Genomic DNA, 20436 nt, shown 5'->3' on the forward strand with positions numbered 1-20436 from the left:
CCCAGGGGTGCAACTTATACCCCCTTGCGGGGTATGTTCTCACTTAGGCTGCAACCCCCTACAGATGATGTGAATCCCATATTTCTATGAATTTCACACTTAGCGCTATAACCTGTCAAAGTTGGGCGTAATGTTAAGTCAATGCGTTTTGGGGGGTGGTTTTGGGGCCCCTGCGGGGCCCCAAAACCACCCACCCCTTACAAAAGTCATAGCACACCATTCCCGATAAAGCCGCACGATTTGAGCCCACTTTCAAGGGTCTGGGACAAAAGCTGCGGGACTAGTTACGCGCCGAAAAAGTGTACGGAAGAAGAAGAAGAAGAAGAAGAAGAAGACAGAATAATAAACCACAATAGTAAGAATGGACTTTGCCTATGGCAAACCCCATTAATAACTAGAATGGTACATTTCCTAAAGGAAATGTGAATGGGGTTTGCGTGGCAAATCGATGGGGTACAAAATGGTACTAAACTGGGCAAAATATGCTAATCGACTTGCTAGCATCATGCTTACATGATTAGTATGTAGTTAGCATGATGCTAATCATGTTACCATCATGCTAGCAACAGTGCTAGGGTGCCCTGAGTTGTTGCTAGGTGGTTGCTAAGGTGTTGCTAGGTGGTTGCTAGGGTGTCCTGAGTGGTTGCTAGGTGGTTGCTAAGGTGTTGCTAGGCGATTGCTAGGGTATCCTGAGTGGTTGCTAAGGTGTTGCTAGGCGGTTGCTAGGCTGTTCTGATTGGTTGCTAGGTGGTTGCTAAGGTGTTGCTAGGCGGTTGCTAGAGTGTTCTAAGTGGTTGCTAGGCGGTTGCTAAGGTGTTGCTAGGCGGTTGCTAGGGTGTTCTAAGTGGTTGCTAGGCGGTTGCTAAGGTGTTGCTAGGCGGTTGCTAGGGTGTTCTAAGTGGTTGCTAGGTGGTTGCTAAGGTGTTGCTAGGCGGTTGCTAAGGTGTCCTAAGTGGTTGCTAGGTGGTTGCTAAGGTGTTGCTAGGTGGTTGCTAGGGTATTCTAAGTGGTTGCTAAGGCGTTGCTAGGCGGTTGCTAGGGTGTCCTGACTGGTTGCTAGGTGGTTGCTAAGGTGTTGCTAGGTGGTTGCTAGGGTGTCCTGAGTGGTTGCTAGGTGGTTGCTAAGGTGTTGCTAGGTGGTTGCTAAGGTGTCCTAAGTGGTTGATAGGTGGTTGCTAAGGTGTTGCTAGGCGGTTGCTAGGGTGTCCTGAGTGGTTGCTAGGTGGTTGCTAGGGTGTTGCTAGGCGGTTGCTAAGGTGTCCTAAGTGGTTGCTAGGTGGTTGCTAAGGTGTTGCTAGGTGGTTGCTAGGGTATTCTAAGTGGTTGCTAAGGCGTTGCTAGGCGGTTGCTAGGGTGTCCTGAGTGGTCACTAGGCCCTTACTAAGGCGTTACTAGGCGGTTGCTAGGTGGTTGCTAGGCGGTTGCTAGGGTAATTTGGGTGGTTGCTAGGCAGTTGCTAGGGTACCCTGGGTGGTTACTAGGCAAGCCTCACATACATGCCTGATGAAATATTTATACTTAGTGAGCATTTCTAGCAAGTTACAGTACTTGGCTAGTCAATATTAGCATGTAGCTAGTCACTGCTAGCATGTGTAGCATATAGGAAGTTCCGTTTGCTAGCATGAGTCAAACGAGCCAATCCCCAAGTCTCTACGATGTTCTGATGCCGAGATATAGCTGTTGATGAATGGTTGCTAGGGTACTCTGTTTTGTTGCTATGGGCGAGGTTACAGAGTGAACTTGAATGTGGTTGGCTGTCCAAGTCAAATGAGCCAACCCCCAAGTCAATAGGACACTGCCAAGCAAAGATATACATGTAGGCCAGTTATAATGGCAGTCTATGGGATCAATTTGGGGGCGTGGCTTGTGAGATTCATTATCATATGTAGATGCTCATTGGTTGTCTGAGTCAGATGAGCCATCCCCCAAGCCAATAGGACACTGCTAAGCAAAGATATGCATGTAGGCCAGTTATAATGGCAGTCTATGGGACCAGTTTGGGGGCGTGGCTTGTGAGCTTCATTATCATATTGAGATGCTGATTGGTTGTCTGAGTCAGATGAGCCCACCCCCATGTCTCTATGACACTCCTATGTAATGTTATAGATGTGTGACCTTTATAATGGAAGTCAATGGGATCTGCAATGGGACATCCCACCCCATGTTAAGTCAATGGGGCACTGATTAAGGGTCTTTAAGTGGTTTGGGGGGGCGTGGCTTGTGAGCTTCAAAATCATAATGAGATGCTGATTGGTTGCCTGAGTCAAATGAGCCCACCCCCAAGTCAGTATGACACTGCTATGTACTGTGATTGACATGTGACATTTATAATGGGAGTCAATGTAATGAATGGGAGTCAATGGGCCCATGTTAAGTCAATGGGACCACTTTGGGACGTCCTAGCCCCCCAGGGGTACAATCTATACCCCCCTGCGTGGTATGTTCTCACTTAGGCTGCAACCCCCTACAGCTGTTGTGAATCCCATATTTCTACGAATTTCACACTCGGCGCTGTGATTCGTCAAAGTTCGGCTCAATGTTAAGTCTATGGGATTTTGGGGGGGGTTTTTTGGCCCCTGCGGGGCCAAAAAACCCCCCACCCCTTATAAAAGTCATAGCACACCATTCCCGATAAGACCGGACGATTTGAGCCCACTTTCAAGGGTCTGGGACGAAAGCTGCGGGACGAGTTACGCGCCGAAAAACGTACGGAAGAAGAATAATAATAATAATAAGTATGGAGAATAACAATAGTGGACTTTGCCTAAGGGCAAACCCCACTAATAAGTATGGAGAATAACAATAGTGGACTTTGCCTAAGGGCAAACCCCACTAACTAGAATTGTACATTTCCTAAAGGAAATGTGAATGGGGTTTGCGTGGCAAATCGATGGGGTACAAAATGGTACTAAACTGGGCAATAGCACTGGAAAGGTAAGAAATGGTGGTTGCTAAGATGTTGCTAGGCGGTTGCTAGGGTGTCCTGAGTGGTTGCTAGGTGGTTGCTAGGGTGTTCTGAGTGGTTGCTAAGTGGTTGCTAAGGTGTTGCTAGGCGGTTGCTAGGGTGTCCTAAGTGGTTGCTAGGTGGTTGCTAAGGTGGTTGCTAAGGTGTTGCTAGGCGGTTGCTAGGGTGTTCTGAGTGGTTGCTAGGTGGTTGCTAGGCGGTTGCTAGGGTGTTCTGAGTGGTTGCTAGGTGGTTGCTAAGGTGTTGCTAGGCGGTTGCTAAGGTGTCCTAAGTGGTTGCTAGGTGGTTGCTAAGGTGTTGCTAGGCGGTTGCTAGGGTGTTCTGAGTGGTTGCTAAGTGGTTGCTAAGGTGTTGCTAGGCGGTTGCTAGGGTGTCCTAAGTGGTTGCTAGGTGGTTGCTAAGGTGTTGCTAGGTGGTTGCTAGGGTGTTCTGAGTGGTTGCTAAGTGGTTGCTAAGGTGTTGCTAGGCGGTTGCTAGGGTGTTCTGAGTGGTTGCTAGGCGGTTGCTAAGGTGTTGCTAGGTGGTTGCTAGGGTATTCTAAGTGGTTGCTAAGGCGTTGCTAGGCGGTTGCTAGGGTGTCCTAAGTGGTTGCTAGGTGGTTGCTAAGGTGTTGCTAGGCGGTTGCTAGGGTGTCCTGAGTGGTTGCTAGGTCGTTGCTAAGGCGTTGCTAGGTGGTTGCTAGGGTATTCTAAGTGGTTGCTAAGGCGTTGCTAGGCGGTTGCTAGGGTGTCCTGAGTGGTCGCTAGGCCCTTACTAAGGCGCTACTAGGCGGTTGCTAGGTGGTTGCTAGGTGGTTGCTAGGGTAATTTGAGTGGTTGCTAGGCAGTTGCTAGGGTACCCGGGGTGGTTACTAGGCAAGCCTCATATACATGCCTGATGAAATAATTATACTTAGTAAGCATTTCTAGCAAGTTACAGTACTTGGCTAGTCAATATTAGCATGTAGCTAGTCACTGCTAGCATGTGTAGCATACAGGAAGTTCCGTTTGCTAGCATGAGTCAAACGAGCCAATCCCCAAGTCTCTACGATGTTCCGATGCTGAGATATAGTTGTTGATGAATGGTTGCTAGGGTACTCTCTTTTGTTGCTATGGGCGAGGTTACAGAGTGAACTTGAATGTGGTTGGCTGTCCAAGTCAAATGAGCCAACCCCCAAGTCAATAGGACAGTGCCAAGCAAAGATATACATGTAGGCCAGTTATAATGGCAGTCTATGGGATCAATTTGGGGGCGTGGCTTGTGGGATTCATTATCATATTGAGATGCTCATTGGTTGTCTGAGTCAGATGAGCCATCCCCCAAGTCAATAGGACACTGCTAAGCAAAGATATGCATGTAGGGCAGTTATAATGGCAGTCTATGGGATCAGTTTGGGGGCGTGGCTTGTGAGATTCATTATCATATTGAGATGCTCATTGGTTGTCTGAGTCAGATGAGCCATCCCCCAAGCCAATAGGACACTGCTAAGCAAAGATATGCATGTAGGCCAGTTATAATGGAAGTCTATGGGACCAGTTTGGGGGCGTGGCTTGTGAGCTTCATTATCATATTGAGATGCTGATTGGTTGTCTGAGTCAGATGAGCCCACCCCCATGTCTCTATGACAGTCCTATGTAATGTTATAGATGTGTGACCTTTATAATGGAAGTCAATGGGATCTGCAATGGGACATCCCACCCCATGTTAAGTCAATGGGGCACTTATTAGGGGTCTTTAAGTGGTTTGGGGGGGCGTGGCTTGTGAGCTTCAAAATCATATTGAGATGCTGATTGGTTGCCTCAGTCAAGTAAGCCAACCCCCAAGTCTGTATGACACTGCTATGTACTGTGATTGACATGTGAGTCAAGAAATGAATGGGAGTCAATGGGCCATGTAAAGTCAATGGGGACCCCTTTGGGACGTCCTAGCACCCCAGGGGTACAACTTATACCCCTTTTTGGGGTATGTTCTCATACAGGCTGCAACCCCCTACAGATGTTGCGAATCCCATATTTCTACGAATTTCACACTTGGCGCTATAACGCTTTAAAAGTCGTCCCATTTCGCGGCGCGTTTAGTGCTCTTCTAGAAAAATGAATGGGAGTCAATGGGGCCAATGTAAGTCAATGGGAGCACTTTGGGACGTCCTAGAGCCCCAGGGGTGCAACTTTTACCCCCTTGCGAGGTATGTTCTCACTTAGGCTGCAACCCTCTACAGATGCTGTGAATCCCATATTTCTACGAAATTCACACGCGGCGCTGTGAGTCGTCAAAGTTCGGCTCAATGTTAAGTCTATGGGATTTTTGGGCGGGTTTTTTGGCCCCTGCGGGGCCAAAAAACCCCCCACCCCTTATAAAAGTCATAGCACACCATTCCCGATAAGACCGCACGATTTGACCCCACTTTCAAGGGTCTGGGACGAAAGCTGCGGGACTAGTTACGCGCCAAACTTTGGGCGGAATTAAGAATAATAATTATAACTAGAATTGTACATTTCCTAAAGGAAATGTGAATGGGGTTTGCGTGGCAAATCGATGGGGTACAAAATGGTACTAAACTGGGCAAAATAGCAGTAAATGTGGAGAAATGGTTAAATTCATGTGTTTATGTGGTTGCTAGGGTAATGTAAATGGTTGCTAGGGTGTTCTGAGTGGTTGCTAGGCGGTTGCTAAGGTGTTGCTAGGTGGTTGCTAGGGTGTCCTGAGTGGTTGCTAGGTGGTTGCTAAGGCGTTGCTAGGCGGTTGCTAGGGTGTTCTGAGTGGTTGCTAGGTGGTTGCTAAGGTGTTGCTAGGCGGTTGCTAGGGTGTCCTGAGTGGTTGCTAGGTGGTTGCTAAGGTGTTGCTAGGCGGTTGCTAGGGTGTTCTGAGTGGTTGCTAGGTGGTTGCTAGGCGGTTGCTACGGTGTCCTAAGTGGTTGCTAGGTGGTTGCTAAGGTGTTGCTAGGTGGTTGCTAGGGTATTCTGAGTGGTTGCTAAGGCGTTGCTAGGCGGTTGCTAGGGTGTTCTGAGTGGTTGCTAGGTGGTTGCTAAGGTGTTGCTAGGCGGTTGCTAAGGTGTCCTAAGTGGTTGCTAGGTGGTTGCTAAGGTGTTGCTAGGTGGTTGCTAGGGTATTCTAAGTGGTTGCTAAGGCGTTGCTAGGCGGTTGCTAGGGTGTCCTGAGTGGTCGCTAGGCCCTTACTAAGGCGTTACTAGGCGGTTGCTAGGTGGTTGCTAGGGTAATTTGGGTGGTTGCTAGGCAGTTGCTAGGGTACCCTGGATGGTTACTAGGCAAGCCTCACATACATGCCTGATGAAATAATTATACTTAGTAAGCATTTCTAGCAAGTTACAGTACATGGCTAGTCAATATTAGCATGTAGCTAGTCACTGCTAGCATGTGTAGCATATAGGAAGTTCCGTTTGCTAGCATGAGTCAAACGAGCCAATCCCCAAGTCTCTACGATGTTCCGATGCTGAGATATAGCTGTTGATGAATGGTTGCTAGGGTACTCTGTTTTGTTGCTATGGGCGAGGTTACAGAGTGAACTTGAATGTGGTTGGCTGTCCAAGTCAAATGAGCCCAACCCCAAGTCAATAGGACACTGCTAAGCAAAGATATGCATGTAGGCCAGTTACAATGGCAGTCTATGGGACCAGTTTGGGGGCGTGGCTTGTGAGCTTCATTATCATATTGAAAAGCTCATTGGTTGTCTGAGTCAGATGAGCCATCCCCCAAGTCAATAGGACACTGCTAAGCAAAGATATGCATGTAGGGCTGTTATAATGGCAGTCTATGGGACCAGTTTGGGGGCGTGGCTTGTGAGGTTAATTATCATATTGAGATGCTCATTGGTTGTCTGAGTCAGATGAGCCATCCCACAAGTCAATAGGACACTGCTAAGCAAAGATATGCATCTAGCCCTATTATAATAGAAGTCAATGGGATCAGTTTGGGGGCGTGGCTTGTGAGCTTCATTATCATATTGGGATGATGATTGGTTGCCTGAGTCAAATGAGCCCACCCCCATGTCTCTATGACACTCCTATGTAATGGTATAGATGTGTGACCTTTATAATGGAAGTCAATGGGATGTGCAATGGGACATCCCACCCCATGTTAAGTCAATGGGGCAGTTATTAAGGGTCTTTAAATGGTTTGGGGGGGCGTGGCTTTTGAGCTTCAAAATCATATTGAGATGCTGATTGGTTGCCTAAGCCAAATAAGACAACCCCCAAGTCAGTATGACACTGCCATGTACTGTGATTGACATATGACATTTATAATGGGAGTCAATGTAATGAATGGGAGTCAATGGGCAATGTAAAGTCAATGGGGACCACTTTGGGACGTCCTAGAGCCCCAGGGGTGCGACCTATACCCCCTTTTGGGGTATGTTCTCACTTAGGCTGCCACCCCCTACAGATGTTGTGAATCCCATATTTCTATGAAATTCACAATGGACGCAGTGATTGGTTAAAGTTCGGCTCCATGTAAAGTCAATGGAGACTTTGGGACGTCCTAGCTCCCCAGGGGTACAACATTTACCGCCTTTCAGGGTGTGGGTTGAAGCCTCCTATAACCCTCTCGAGATGTCGCGAATCCCATGTCTCTACGAATTTCCCTGTTGGCGCTACGGCGATTTCCGGGAATAGTATCTTACGAGTGTCTAGAAAATGAATGGGAGTCAATGGGCCAATGTAAGTCAATGGGAGCACTTTGGGACGTCCTAGAGCCCCAGGGGTGCAACTTATACCCCTTTGCGAGGTATGTTCTCACTTAGGCTGCAACCCCCTACAGATGCTGTGAATCCCATATTTCTATGAAATTCACACTCGGCGCTGTGATTCGTCAAAATTCGGCTCAATGTTAAGTCTATGGGATTTTTGGGGGGGTTTTTTGGCCCCTGCGGGGCCAAAAAACCCCCCACCCCTTATAAAAGTCATAGCACACCATTCCCGATAAGACCGCACGATTTGACCCCACTTTGAAGGGTCTGGGACGAAAGCTGCGGGACTAGTTACGCGCCGAAAAGTGGTACGGAAGAAGGAAGAAGAAGAAGAATAACTAGAATTGTACATTTCCTAAAGGAAATGTGAATGGGGTTTGCGTGGCAAATCGATGGGGTACAAAACGGTAGTAAACTGGGCAATAGAACAACATGCTAATCGAGTTGCTAGCATCGTGCTAACATGATTAGCATGCAGCTAGCATGATGCTAATTGTGTTAACATCACGCTAGCAACATGCTAATCGAGTTGCTAGCATGATGCTAACATGATTAGTATGTAGCTAGCATGATGCTAATCGTGTTAGCATCATGCTAGCAACATGCTAATCGACTTGCTAGCATCATGCTAATATGATTAGCATGTAGCTAGCATGATGCTAATCATATTAGCATCATGCTAACAACATGCTAATCGAGTTGCTAGCATCATGCTAACATAATTAGCATGTAGCTAGCATGATGCTAATCGTGTTAGCATGATGCTAGCAACATGCTAATCGACTTGCTAGCATCATGCTAATATGATTAGCATGTAGCTAGCATGATGCTAATCGTGTTAGCATCATGCTAACAACATGCTAATCGAGTTGCTAGCATCATGCTAACATGATTAGCATGTAGCTAGCGTTATGCTAATCGTGTTAGCATGATGCTAGCAACATGCTAATCGAGTTGCTAGCATCATGCTAGCAACAGTGCTAGGGTGCCCTGAGTGGTTGCTAGGTGGTTGCTAAGGCGTTGCTAGGTGGTTGCTAGGGTATTCTAAGGGGTTGCTAAGGCGTTGCTAGGCGGTTGCTAGGGTGTCCTGAGTGGTCGCTAGGCCTTTACTAAGGCGTTACTAGACGGTTGCTAGGTGGTTGCTAGGCGGTTGCTAGGGTAATTTGGGTGGTTGCTAGGCAGTTGCTAGGGTACCCTGGGTGGTTACTAGGCAAGCCTTACATACTTGCCTGATGAAATATTTATACTTAGTAAGCATTTCTAGCAAGTTACAGTACATGGCTAGTCAATATTAGCATGTAGCTAGTCACTGCTAGCATGTGTAGCATATAGGAAGTTCCGTTTGCTAGCATGAGTCAAACAAGGCAATCCCCAAGTCTCTACGATGTTCCGATGCTGAGATATAGCTGTTGATGAACGGTTGCTAGGGTACTCTGTTTTGTTGCTATGGGCGAGGTTGCAGAGTGAACTTGAATGTGGTTGGCTGTCCAAGTCAAATGAGCCAAACCCCAAGTCAATAGGACACTGCTAAGCAAAGATATGCATGTAGGCCAGTTATAATGGCAGTCTATGGGACCAGTTTGGGGGCGTGGCTTGTGAGCTTCATTACCATATTGAGATGCTCATTGGTTGTCTGGGTCCAATGGGCCAACCCCAAAGCCTATATGACACTGCAATGCAAAGATATGCATCTAGCCCAATTATAATAGAAGTCTATGGGATCAATTTGGGGGCGTGGCTTGTGAGCTTCATTATCATATAGTGATGCTGATTGGTTGCCTGAGTCAAATGAGCCCACCCCCATGTCTCTATGACACTCCTATGTAATGTTATAGATGTGTGACCTTTATAATGGAAGTCAATGGGATGTGCAATGGGACATCCCACCCCATGTTAAGTCAATGGGGCAGTTATTAAGGGTCTTTAAATGGTTTGGGGGGGCGTGGCTTGTGAGCTTCAAAATCATATTGAGATGCTGATTGGTTGCCTCAGCCAAGTAAGGCAACCCCCAAGTCTGTATGACACTGCTATGTAATGTGATTGACATGTGAGTCAAGAAATGAATGGGAGTCAATGGGCCATGTAAAGTCAATGGGGACCCCTTTGGGACGTCCTAGCACCCCAGGGGTACAACTTATACCCCTTTTTGGGGTATGTTCTCATACAGGCTGCAACCCCCTACAGATGTTGCGAATCCCATATTTCTACGAATTTCACACTTGGCGCTATAACGCTTTAAAGGTCGTCCCATTTCGCGGGGGCGTTAGTGCTGTTCTAGAAAAATGAATGGGAGTCAATGGGGCCCATGTAAGTCAATGGGAAAACTTTGGGACGTCCTAGAGCCCCAGGGGTACAACTTATACCCCCTTGCGGGGTATGTTCTTACTTAGGCTGCAACCCTCTACAGATGCTGTGAATCCCATATTTCTATGAATTTCACACTTGGCGCTATAATGTGTCAAAGTTGGGCGTAATGTTGAGTCAATGCGTTTTGGGGGGTGGTTTTGGGGCCCCTGCGGGGCCCCAAAACCACCCACCCCTTATAAAAGTCATAGCACACCATTCCCGATAAAGCCGCACGATTTGAGCCCACTTTCAAGGGTCTGGGACGAAAGCTGCGGGACTAGTTACGCGCCGAAAAAGTGTACGGAAGAAGAAGAAGAAGACAGAATAATAAACCACAATAGTAAGAATGGACTTTGCCTAAGGCAAACCCCATTAACTAGAATTGTACATTTCCTAAAGGAAATGTGAATGGGGTTTGCGTGGCAAATCGATGGGGTACAAAATGGTACTAAACTGGGCAAAATAGCAGTAAATGTGGAGAAATGGTTAAATTCATGTGTTTATGTGGTTGCTAGGGTAATGTAAATGGTTGCTAGGGTGTGGCAACGCCTTTGTAATAGGTGAAGACAATAGAGATTTGATCAACCTGCATCAAAAGAACCCAAACCCTGTCTTTCTACGATATTCCTGTGCTAAAATATGGCTTGTTTATGTTGTTATATGGTTGTTAGGGGGCCTAAAGTGGTTGATAGGGAGTGTCTACAAATTTGTTATGTCACTACTTAATACCGACTTGATAGGCGGAGTAAAATGAGCCCACTCCCAAGCTTCTACGACTCTCTAATCTAGATATCAATGTCAGCCATTTTGTGTCCATGTTAAGTCTATGGGGATTTTGGGGGTTACTTTCTTGCCCCTCGTGGGGGCAGTGTACCCCCACCCTCTTTGAAAAATCATAGCACACCTCTCCTCAACAGGCCGGTCGATTTGACACCTCACTCATCATTCTAGGGCAAAAAATGCGGCCGGAGTTGCGCGCCGAACTTTTGAAAAAGTGAACAGTAATAGTAACACTAGAATTGTACATTTCCTAAAGGAAATGTGAATGGGGTTTGCGTGGCAAATCGATGGGGTACAAAACGGTACTAAACTGGGCAATAGAACAACATGCTAATCGAGTTGCTAGCATCGTGCTAACATGATTAGCATGCAGCTAGCATGATGCTAATTGTGTTAACATCACGCTAGCAACATGCTAATCGAGTTGCTAGCATGATGCTAACATGATTAGTATGTAGCTAGCATAATGCTAATCGTGTTAGCATCATGCTAGCAACATGCTAATCGACTTGCTAGCATCATGCTAATATGATTAGCATGTAGCTAGCATGATGCTAATCATATTAGCATCATGCTAACAACATGCTAATCGAGTTGCTAGCATCATGCTAACATAATTAGCATGTAGCTAGCATGATGCTAATCGTGTTAGCATGATGCTAGCAACATGCTAATCGACTTGCTAGCATCATGCTAATATGATTAGCATGTAGCTAGCATGATGCTTATCGTGTTAGCATCATGCTAACAACATGCTAATCGAGTTGCTAGCATCATGCTAACATGATTAGCATGTAGCTAGCGTTATGCTAATCGTGTTAGCATGATGCTAGCAACATGCTAATCGAGTTGCTAGCATCATGCTAGCAACAGTGCTAGGGTGCCCTGAGTGGTTGCTAGGTGGTTGCTAAGGCGTTGCTAGGTGGTTGCTAGGGTATTCTAAGGGGTTGCTAAGGCGTTGCTAGGCGGTTGCTAGGGTGTCCTGAGTGGTCGCTAGGCCTTTACTAAGGCGTTACTAGACGGTTGCTAGGTGGTTGCTAGGCGGTTGCTAGGGTAATTTGGGTGGTTGCTAGGCAGTTGCTAGGGTACCCTGGGTGGTTACTAGGCAAGCCTTACATACTTGCCTGATGAAATATTTATACTTAGTAAGCATTTCTAGCAAGTTACAGTACATGGCTAGTCAATATTAGCATGTAGCTAGTCACTGCTAGCATGTGTAGCATATAGGAAGTTCCGTTTGCTAGCATGAGTCAAACAAGGCAATCCCCAAGTCTCTACGATGTTCCGATGCTGAGATATAGCTGTTGATAAATGGTTGCTAGGGTACTCTGTTTTGTTGCTATGGGCGAGGTTACAAAGCAAACTTGAAAGTGGTTGGCTGCCTAAGTCAAATGAGCCAACCCCCAAGTCAATAGGACACTGCCAAGCAAAGATATACATGTAGGCCAGTTATAATGGCAGTCTATGGGATCAATTTGGGGGCGTGGCTTGTGAGCTTCATTATCATATCGAGATGCTCATTGGTTGTCTGAGTCAGATGAGCCATCCCCCAAGCCAATAGGACACTGCTAAGCAAAGATATGCATGTAGGGCAGTTATAATGGCAGTCTATGGGACCAGTTTGGGGGCGTGGCTTGTGAGCTTCATTACCATATTGAGATGGTCATTGGTTGTCTGAGTCAGATGAGCCATCCCCCAAATCAATAGGACACTGCTAAGCAAAGAATTGCATGTAGGCCTATTTTAATGGAAGTCTATGGGACCAATTTGGGGGCGTGGCTTGTGAGCTTCATTATCATATAGTGATGCTGATTGGTTGCCTGAGTCAAATGAGCCCACCCCCATGTCTCTATGACACTCCTATGTAATGTTATAGATGTGTGACCTTTATAATGAAAGTCAATGGGATGTGCAATGGGACGCCCCACCCCATGTTAAGTCAATAGGGTAGTTATTAAGGGTCTTTAAATGGTTTGGGGGGGCGTGGCTTGTGAGCTTCAAAATCATATTGAGATGCTGATTGGTTGCCTCAGTCAAGTAAGCCAACCCCCAAGTCTGTATGACACTGCTATGTAATGTGATTGACATGTGAGTCAGAAATGAATGGGAGTCAATGGGCCATGTAAAGTCAATGGGGACCCCTTTGGGACGTCCTAGCACCCCAGGGGTACAACTTATACCCCTTTTTGGGGTATGTTCTCATACAGGCTGCAACCCCCTACAGATGTTGCGAATCCCATATTTCTACGAATTTCACACTTGGCGCTATAACGCTTTAAAGGTCGTCCCATTTCGCGGCGCGTTTAGTGCTCTTCTAGAAAAATGAATGGGAGTCAATGGGGCCCATGTTAGTCAATGGGAGCACTTTGGGACGTCCTAGAGCCCCAGGGGTGCAACTTTTTCCCCCTTGCGAGGTATGTTCTTACTTAGGCTGCAACCCCCTACAGATGCTGTGAATCCCATATTTCTATGAAATTCACACTCGGCGCTGTGATTCGTCAAAGTTCGGCTCAATGTTAAGTCTATGGGATTTTTGGGGGGGTTTTTTGGCCCCTGCGGGGCCAAAAAACCCCCCACCCCTTATAAAAGTCATAGCACACCATTCCCGATAAGACCGCACGATTTGACCCCACTTTCAAGGGTCTGGGACGAAAGCTGCGGGACTAGTTACGCGCCGAAAAACGCACGGAAGAAGAAGAATAATAAAAATAATAAACCACAATAGTAAGAATGGACTTTGCCTAAGGCAAACCCCATTAATAAACCACAATAGTAAGAATGGACTTTGCCTAAGGCAAACCCCATTAATAATAAACCACAATAGTAAGAATGGACTTTGCCTAAGGCAAACCCCATTAATAATAAACCACAATAGTAAGAATGGACTTTGCCTAAGGCAAACCCCATTAACTAGAATTGTACATTTCCTAAAGGAAATGTGAATGGGGTTTGCGTGGCAAATCGATGGGGTACAGAATGGTACTAAACTGGGCAATAGCACTGGAAAGGTAAGAAATGGTGGTTGCTAAGATGTTGCTAGGCGGTTGCTAGGGTGTCCTGAGTGGTTGCTAGGTGGTTGCTAGGGTGTTCTGAGGGGTTGCTAAGTGGTTGCTAAGGTGTTGCTAGGCGGTTGCTAGGGTGTTCTGAGTAGTTGCTAGGTGGTTGCTAAGGTGTTGCTAGGCGGTTGCTAAGGTGTCCTAAGTGGTTGCTAGGTGGTTGCTAAGGTGTTGCTAGGCGGTTGCCAAGGTGCCCTAAGTGGTTGCTAGGTGGTTGCTAAGGTGTCCTAAGTGGTTGCTAAGGTGTTGCTAGGTGGTTGCTAAGTTGTCCTGAGTGGTTGCTAGGTGGTTGCTAAGGTGTTGCTAGGCGGTTGCTAGGGTGTTCTGAGTGGTTGCTAGGTGGTTGCTAGGGTGTTCTGAGTGGTTGCTAGGTGGTTGCTAAGGTGTTGCTAGGTGGTTGCTAGGGTATTCTGAATGGTTGATAAGGTGTTGCTAGGCGGTTGCTAGGGTGTTCTAAGAGGTTGCTAGGTGGTTGCTAAGGTGTTGCTATGCGGTTGCTAGGGTGTTCTAAGTGGTTGCTAGGTGGTTGCTATGGTGTTGCTAGGCGGTTGCTAGGGTGTCCTGAGTGGTTGCTAAGGTGTTGCTAGGCGGTTGCTAGGGTGTTTTGAGTGGTTGCTAGGTGGTTGCTAGGCAGTTGCTAGGGTGTTCTGAGTGGTTGCTTGGTGGTTGCTAAGGTGTTGCTAGGCGGTTGCTAGGGTGTCCTAAGTGGTTGCTAGATGGTTGCTAAGGTGTTTCTAGGTGGTTGCTAGGGTATTCTAAGTGGTTGCTAAGGCGTTGCTAGGCGGTTGCTAGGGTGTCCTGAGTGGTCGCTAGGCCCTTACTAAGGCGTTACTAGGCGGTTGCTAGGTGGTTGCTAGGCGGTTGCTAGGGTAATTTGGGTGGTTGCTATGCAGTTGCTAGGGTACCCTGGGTGGTTACTAGGCAAGCCTCACATACATGCCTGATGAAATATTTATACTTAGTAAGCATTTCTAGCAAGTTACAGTACATGGCTAGTCAATATTAGCATGTAGCTAGTCACTGCTAGCATGTGTAGCATATAGGAAGTTCCGTTTGCTAGCATGAGTCAAACGAGCCAATCCCCAAGTCTCTATGATGTTCCGATGCTGAGATATAGCTGTTGATGAACGGTTGCTAGGGTACTCTGTTTTGTTGCTATGGGCGAGGTTACAGAGTGAACTTGAATGTGGTTGGCTGTCCAAGTCAAATAAGCCAACCCCCAAGTCAATAGGACACTGCTAAGCAAAGATATGCATGTAGAGCAGTTATAATGGCAGTCTATGGGACCAGTTTGGGGGCGTGGCTTGTGAGATTCATTATCATATTGAGATGCTGATTGGTTGTCTGAGTCAGATGAGCCATCCCCCAAGCCAATAGGACACTGCTAAGTAAAGATATGCATGTAGGGCAGTTATAATGGCAGTCTATGGGACCAGTTTGGGGGCGTGGCTTGTGAGCTTCATTATCATATTGCGATGCTGATTGGTTGTCTTAGTCAGATGAGCCCACCCCCATGTCTCTATGACACTCCTATGTAATGTTATAGATGTGTGACCTTTATAATGGAAGTCAATGGGATCTGCAATGGGACATCCCACCCCATGTTAAGTCAATGGGGCACTTATTAGGGGTCTTTAAGTGGTTTGGGGGGGCGTGGCTTGTGAGCTTCAAAATCATATTGAGATGCTGATTGGTTGCCTCAGTCAAATAAGCCTACCCTCAAGTCTGTATGACAGTGCTATGTAATGTGATTGACATGTGAGTCAAGAAATGAATGGGAGTCAATGGGCAATGTAAAGTCAATGGGGACCCCTTTGGGACGTCCTAGCACCCCAGGGGTACAACTTATACCCCCTTTTGGGGTATGTTCTCATACAGGCTGCAACCCCCTACAGATGTTGCGAATCCCATATTTCTACGAATTTCACACTTGGCGCTATAACGCTTTAAAGGTCGTCCCATTTCGCGGGGGCGTTAGTGCTGTTCTAGAAAAATGAATGGGAGTCAATGGGGCCAATGTAAGTCAATGGGAGCACTTTGGGACGTCCTAGAGCCCCAGGGGTGCAACTTTTACCCCCTTGCGAGGTATGTTCTCACTTAGGCTGCAACCCTCTACAGATGCTGTGAATCCCATATTTCTATGAAATTCACACGCGGCGCTGTGAGTCGTCAAAGTTGGGCGTAATGTTGAGTCAATGCGTTTTGGGGGGTGGTTTTGGGGCCCCTGCGGGGCCCCAAAACCACCCACCCCTTATAAAAGTCATAGCACACCATTCCCGATAAAGCCGCACAATTTGAGCCCACTTTCAAGGGTCTGGGACGAAAGCTGCGGGACTAGTTACGCGCCGAAAAAGTGTACGGAAGAAGAAGAAGAAGAAGAAGGAAGAAGAATAATAAACCACAATAGTAAGAATGGACTTTGCCTATGGCAAACCCCATTAACTAGAATTGTACATTTCCTAAAGGAAATGTGAATGGGGTTTGCGTGGCAAATCGATGGGGTACAATGTATTTTTTTTGCCTGCTAGGGTGTTCTGAGTGGTTGCTAGGTGGTTGCTATGGTGTTGCTAGGCGGTTGCAAGGGTGTTCTAAGTGGTTAGGTGGTTGCTAAGGTGTTGCTAGGTGGTTGCTAGGGTGTTCTAAGTGGTTGCTAGGTGGTTGCTAAGGTGTTGCTAGGCGGTTGCTAAGGTGTCCTAAGTGGTTGCTAGGTGGTTGCTAAGGTGTTGCTAGGTGGTTGCTAGGGTGTTCTGAGTGGTTGCTAGGTGGTTGCTAGGCGGTTGCTAGGGTGTTCTGAGTGGTTGCTAAGTGGTTGCTAAGGTGTTGCTAGGCGGTTGCTAGGGTGTTCTGAGTGGTTGTTAGGCGGTTGCTAAGGTGTTGCTAGGTGGTTGCTAGGGTATTCTAAGTGGTTGCTAAGGCGTTGCTAGGCGGTTGCTAGGGTGTCCTAAGTGGTTGCTAGGTGGTTGCTAAGGTGTTGCTAGGTGGTTGCTAGGGTATTCTAAGTGGTTGCTAGGCGGTTGCTAGGGTGTCCTGAGTGGTTGCTAGGTGGTTGCTAAGGTGTTGCTAGGTGGTTGCTAGGGTATCCTGAGTGGTTGCTAGGTGGTTGCTAAGGTGTTGCTAGGTGGTTGCTAGGGTGTTCTGAGTGGTTGCTAGGTGGTTGCTAAGGTGTTGCTAGGCGGTTGCTAAGGTGTCCTAAGTGGTTGCTAGGTGGTTGCTAAGGTGTTGCTAGGTGGTTGCTAGGGTATTCTGAGTGGTTGCTAAGGCGTTGCTAGGCGGTTGCTAGGGTGTCCTGAGTGGTCGCTAGGCCCTTACTAAGGCGTTACTAGGCGGTTGCTAGGTGGTTGCTAGGCGGTTGCTAGGGTAATTTGGGTGGTTGCTAGGCAGTTGCTAGGCTACCCTGGGTGGTTACTAGGCAAGCCTTACATACATGCCTGATGAAATATTTATACTTAGTAAGCATTTCTAGCAAGTTACAGTACATGGCTAGTCAATATTAGCATGTAGCTAGTCACTGCTAGCATGTGTAGCATATAGGAAGTTCCGTTTGCTAGCATGAGTCAAATGAGCCAATCCCCAAGTCTCTACGATGTTCCGATGCTGAGATATAGCTGTTGATGAACGGTTGCTAGGGTACTCTCTTTTGTTGCTATGGGCGAGGTTACAGAGTGAACTTGAATGTGGTTGGCTGTCCAAGTCAAATGAGCCAACCCCCAAGTCAATAGGACACTGCTAAGCAAAGATATGCATGTAGAGCAGTTATAATAGCAGTCTATGGGACCACTTTGGGGGCGTGGCTTGTGAGATTCATTATCATATTGAGATGCTGATTGGTTGTCTGAGTCAGATGAGCCATCCCCCAAGCCAATAGGACACTGCTAAGCAAAGATATGCATGTAGGGCAGTTATAATGGCAGTCTATGGGACCAGTTTGGGGGCGTGGCTTGTGAGCTTCATTATCATATTGCGATGCTGATTGGTTGTCTGAGTCAGATGAGCCCACCCCCATGTCTCTATGACACTCCTATGTAATGTTATAGATGTGTGACCTTTATAATGGAAGTCAATGGGATCTGCAATGGGACATCCCACCCCATGTTAAGTCAATGGGGCACTTATTAGGGGTCTTTAAGTGGTTTGGGGGGGCGTGGCTTGTGAGCTTCAAAATCATATTGAGATGCTGATTGGTTGCCTCAGTCAAATAAGCCTACCCTCAAGTCTGTATGACAGTGCTATGTAATCTGATTGACATGTGAGTCAAGAAATGAATGGGAGTCAATGGGCAATGTAAAGTCAATGGGGACCCCTTTGGGACGTCCTAGCACCCCAGTGGTACAACTTATACCCCCTTTTGGGGTATGTTCTCATACAGGCTGCAACCCCCTACAGATGTTGCAAATCCCATATTTCTACGAATTTCACACTTGGCGCTATAACGCTTTAAAGGTCGTCCCATTTCGCGGGGGCGTTAGTGCTGTTCTAGAAAAATGAATGGGAGTCAATGGGGCCAATGTAAGTCAATGGGAGCACTTTGGGATGTCCTAGAGCCCCAGGGGTGCAACTTTTACCCCCTTGCGAGGTATGTTCTCACTTAGGCTGCAACCCTCTACAGATGCTGTGAATCCCATATTTCTATGAAATTCACACGCGGCGCTGTGAGTCGTCAAAGTTGGGCGTAATGTTGAGTCAATGCGTTTTGGGGGGTGGTTTTGGGGCCCCTGCGGGGCCCCAAAACCACCCACCCCTTATAAAAGTCATAGCACACCATTCCCGATAAAGCCGCACGATTTGACCCCACTTTCAAGGGTCTGGGACGAAAGCTGCGGGACTAGTTACGCGCCGAAAAAGTGTACGGAAGAAGAAGAAGAAGAAGAAGGAAGAAGAATAATAAACCACAATAGTAAGAATGGACTTTGCCTATGGCAAACCCCATTAACTAGAATTGTACATTTCCTAAAGGAAATGTGAATGGGGTTTGCGTGGCAAATCGATGGGGTGAAATGCATCACCGTACTGGCCAAAAAGCAACAACATGCTAATCAAGGTTCTATCAACATGCTAACATGATTAGCATGTAGCTAGCATGATACTAATAGTGTTAGCATCATGCTAGCAACATGCTAATCGAGTTGCTAGCATCATACTAACATGATTAGCATGTAGCTAGCATGATGCTAATCGTGTTAGCATCATGCTAGCAACATGCTAATCGAGTTGCTAGCATCATGCTAACATGATTATCATGTAGCTAGCATGATGCTAATCGTGTAAGCATCATGCTAGCAACATGCTAATCGAGTTGCTAGCATCATGCTAGCAACAGTGCTAGGGTGCCCTAAGTGGTTGCTAGTTGGTTGCTAAGGTGTTGCTAGGCGGTTGCTAAGGTGTTCTAAGTGGTTGCTAGGTGGTTGCTAAGGTGTTGCTAGGCGGTTGCTAAGATGTCCTAAGTGGTTGCTAGGTGGTTGCTAAGGTGTTGCTAGGCGGTTGCGAAGGTGTCCTAAGTGGTTGCTAGGTGGTTGCTAAGGTGTTGCTAGGTGGTTGCTAGGGTGTTCTGAGTGGTTGCTAAGTTGTTGCTAGGCGGTTGCTAGGGTATTCTGAGTGGTTGCTAGGTGGTTGCTAAGGTGTTCCTAGGCGGTTGCTAGGGTGTTCTGAGTGGTTGCTAGGTGGTTGCTAAGGTGTTGCTAGGTGGTTGCTAGGGTATTCTAAGTGGTTGCTAAGGCGTTGCTAGGCGGTTGCTAGGGTGTCCTGAGTGGTCGCTAGGCCCTTACTAAGGCGTTATTAGGCGGTTGCTAGGTGGTTGCTAGGCGGTTGCTAGGGTAATTTGGGTGGTTGCTAGGCAGTTGCTAGGGTACCCTGGGTGGTTACTAGGCAAGCCTTACATACTTGCCTGATGAAATATTTATACTTAGTAAGCATTTCTAGCAAGTTACAGTACATGGCTAGTCAATATTAGCATGTAGCTAGTCACTGCTAGCATGTGTAGCATATAGGAAGTTCCGTTTGCTAGCATGAGTCAAACGAGCCAATCCCCAAGTGTCTACGATGTTCTGATGCTGAGATATAGCTGTTGATGAATGGTTGCTAGGGTACTCTGTTTTGTTGCTATGGGCGAGATTACAAAGTGAACTTGAATGTGGTTGGCTGTCCAAGTCAAATGAGCCAAACCCCAAGTCAATAGGACACTGCTAAGCAAAGATATGCATGTCGGGCAGTTATAATGGCAGTCTATGGGACCAGTTTGGGGGCGTGGCTTGTGAGATTCATTATCATATTGAGATGCTCATTGGTTGTCTGAGTCAAATGAGCCATCCCCCAAGCCAATAGGACACTGCTAAGCAAAGATATGCATGTAGGGCAGTTATAATGGCAGTCTATGGGACCAGTTTGGGGGCGTGGCTTGTGAGCTTCATTATCATATTGAGATGCTGATTGGTTGTCTGAGTCAGATGAGCCCACCCCCATGTCTCTATGACACTCCTATGTAATGTTATAGATGTGTGACCTTTATAATGGAAGTCAATGGGATCTGCAATGGGACATCCCACCCCATGTTAAGTCAATGGGGCACTTATTAAGGGTCTTTAAGTGGTTTGGGGGGGCGTGGCTTGTGA

General features: G+C 47.0%; 1 protein-coding gene and 1 long non-coding RNA gene across 7 annotated transcripts in view; both read left to right on the forward strand.

Moving 5' to 3' along the window:
• syne1a (spectrin repeat containing, nuclear envelope 1a) overlaps positions 1 to 20436 on the forward strand; it is a 329974-nt gene that overhangs the window by 101221 nt on the left and 208317 nt on the right. The gene's annotated exons all lie outside the window — the stretch shown is intronic.
• On the forward strand, positions 964 to 16192 carry LOC141379242 (uncharacterized). Its single transcript, XR_012395720.1, has 4 exons — positions 964 to 1103; positions 1169 to 1353; positions 3508 to 3603; positions 14451 to 16192. It is a non-coding gene; the product is annotated as an uncharacterized lncRNA (long non-coding RNA).

Source organism: Danio rerio, chromosome 20 (genome assembly GCF_049306965.1).
Source record: "Danio rerio strain Tuebingen ecotype United States chromosome 20, GRCz12tu, whole genome shotgun sequence".
NCBI classification, from domain to species: domain Eukaryota; kingdom Metazoa; phylum Chordata; class Actinopteri; order Cypriniformes; family Danionidae; genus Danio; species Danio rerio.